Source organism: Callithrix jacchus, chromosome 10 (genome assembly GCF_049354715.1).
Source record: "Callithrix jacchus isolate 240 chromosome 10, calJac240_pri, whole genome shotgun sequence".
NCBI lineage: Eukaryota > Metazoa > Chordata > Mammalia > Primates > Cebidae > Callithrix > Callithrix jacchus.
In genome coordinates this window covers 67,711,589-67,714,625 of record NC_133511.1, presented here as the reverse complement: position 1 = coordinate 67,714,625, position 3,037 = coordinate 67,711,589, and the positions used below count along the sequence as shown (strand labels likewise).

The following is a 3,037-nucleotide window of genomic DNA, read 5'->3' as shown; positions in this document are numbered from 1 at the left end:
GGAGTCCAGAGGCTGGGGGAGATCTGGTAGGACACTGAATGAGAAGGGAAGCCATGCGAGGTCTGAGGAGGAGATAGAAGATGACTTGTGTTTTAGAAGGATTGGTCTGTCAGCTGTGCTGAGAATAGACCACAGTGAGGCAAGGTCAGAAATAGTGACAACAGGGAGGTGGTGTTGCAGAAATCCAGGTGAGAGCTCAGTCTGAGGCCTCGGACCAGGTGGTAGCCATAAAGGTGGGGAGAAATGGACCAGTTCCAAATGTATTCCGAAGGAAGAAGGAACCGCATTCCTTATGGATCAGATAGGAGGAGGTGGTAAAAGAAAAGAGGGGCAGAGGATGCCTACAACGTTTTGTAGACGGTGAACCTGGGATCTAGAGAAGATGTAGTGTGGGGCCACACAGCAAGTCAGTGGGTGGGGTTGAAGGAGAGGAGGACGGGACTGGGGTGTCAGAAAGGTCCCCAGGTCTAGGACAGCATCTGGGAGAGGGTAGAGCAGAGTAGGGAGAAGGACTGCCACAGCTGGTCACAGACCAGCCCCAGGGCAGCTGAGTATTGATTTGATCAATGGCTTTTTCCTCTTTCCTTGAGTTCCCCTATGATGGCCTTTTAATTGGGTTCATTTGTTCCAAGACCATGGGCTGAGCTGAGCAGATGTCAGATGATTTGCCTATTCTTAAATAGATTAGGAAATGGCCCTATGTGTTGGGCTGCCAGAAAAACCAGAACGGCTGAACAGTGTCCCTGAGGAGTAACGCCGGCCCTGGGTGTATTGCAAAATCCCTTCCTGGCACCCTGCCTCTCCCTTGCCATCCCTGTGTCTATAGAGCTCTTCTGACTTCCTTGCTCATTTGAATTGTGTCTCGTCCTCCAACAAGACTCACTTCAAATCCCCTCCACCGTGAAGGAGCTGAAGTAGCACTCTGATCACCACGCCTCCCCTCAGCCTGCCTAAGCTCCTGCCACAGGGAACTCATACATCTGCCTGGCGAGAGGTCCTACCCGAATTGGAGGGTCTGCCCGAGAGGACATTTAAATCGCAATCCCACTTCAGCTTTTTTTTTTTTTTTTAAGTATCCATTTCCTGAGCTAGAGTCAGAAAGGGAAAGGGTGGCTGGGAAGCAGGAGAGAAGAGGAGTGGCACGTGATGGAAGTGAGTGGCAATTTAAACTTGACTGGAGAAAAAGAAAACTTTCATGTCGGTATCAAACTCAGACCATTTTAAAAAACTAGTTTCTTCCATTTTAGACATTATATACTGGTTTCCTTTTGTGAAATGAGCTTTAATTCTGTTCCATCTCTCATTCTCCCGTTGCAATTTTTGATTAAGTATACAGTGCATCTATTTTTATGACGTCAAAAGTATTGCTTACAGCGATATATTAGAGCATTCTATGTTTACATTTTCTTTCTTGCATAACTTTTTGTTTTTCCTGGAATTAATAATTGCCTCACTGTACATTCCTAAGAAGGACATATTCCAAGGACAAAGAGAACTAACTCTTAATCTGAAATCTGAAGTAGTTTTTGTAACCATATTGTAAGTACAGTTAACCCTGAACAACATGGGCGTGAACCTCATGGGTCCACATATATGCAGATTTTCTTCTGCCTCTGCCACCCCAGAGATAGCAAGACCAACTCCCACCTTCCACCTTTTCCTCAGCCCACGCAATTTGAAGATGAGGGGGATGAAGAACTTTATGATGATCCACCTCCACTTAATGAACAGTCAATATATTTTCTCTTCCTTATGTTTTCTTTTTCTTTTTTTTTTTCTTTTTTTATTTTTATTTTTTTTTTCACACAAAAGTTTTTAGTTTATTAAAAAGCTTCTAGTGAAAAATCCACAAGGGCCATAGATAACATCATTGCGGCACCTTTTACTCCTTCGGCTGTGTTCCAATCTCCAGCTCACTTTTTGCCAGCACCAACATTGGCCTTTGCAGTCCCCCTGACTTTCTTCATTCTGTTCTTGCGTTCCTTTCGTTGCTTTCTTGAGGTCTTCTTCTTCTCATACAGGCCATGTCTTGCAAGTCTATGTTTGGGTTCATTTTTCTTTGCATAATCCAGGGAATCATAAATCATGCCAAAGCCAGTTGTCTTGCCACCACCAAAATGAGTTCTGAATCCAAATACAAAAATGACAACCGGTGTGGTCTTGTACATTTTAGCTAGTTTTTCCCGAATTTCTGTCTTAGGCACTGTTGCCTTCCCGGGGTGAAGGACATCAATGACCATTTGTTTCCTCTGAAGTAGTCGGTTGGTCATGAACTTTCTAGTGCGGATAGTTACTGTGTCGTTCATGATGGCGGCCTATCCCGTTTTCTTTTTATTTTTAAAAATAAAGACGGGGTTTCACCATGTTGGTCAGGCTGGTCTTGAACTCCTGACCTCAGGTGATCCGCCCGCCTTGGCCTCCAAAGTGCTTGGATTATAGGCGTAAGCCACCACATCTGGCCTCCTTATGTTTTCTTAATAACATTTTCTTTTCTCTAGCTTAATTTATTGTAAGACTACAGTACATGACACATGCAACATACAAAATATGTGTTAACCAACTATTTATATTTTCAGTAAGGCTTTGGTCAACAGTAGAATATTGGTAGTTAAGTTTTGGGGCGGTCAAAAGTTATATGTGGATTTTCAACTGTGTGAGGGGTTGACATCCCTAACCCTGCATCATTCAAGGGTCAACTTTAATACTATTGGTGGTGTTAGTTTGTAATGGTTACATATAGTAGGATATAATGAAAATGTAATTATATCAATGTCACTGGAAACCAAAATTTTCAACATAAAAGATATGAATATAAAATCAAAGAAGAAAAAACTACTGTCAGTTTACTCTTTGATTTGGAAACATCTGTATAAATTCATGATGCATTTTTCTCTTTAAAAAGTATTTTCTATTTCTAACCACTAAAAAGGCCTGGAAACAATAACTAGCCCAGTGGTGCTGAGAACCTCTAGTACCCACTTCGAAGGCTCTGAATGTGTTTCCTATTAAAAGGAACAAGGGCTTCTTGGGGAAACGT

The 3,037-nt window shown here is 42.5% G+C and overlaps 1 pseudogene; it reads right to left on the bottom strand.

Annotated features, from left to right (window-relative positions):
• Nucleotides 1-1,755: 1,755 nt before the first annotated feature.
• Nucleotides 1,756-2,321, bottom strand: LOC108593798 (small ribosomal subunit protein eS24 pseudogene; annotated as a pseudogene).
• Nucleotides 2,322-3,037: the final 716 nt, after the last annotated feature.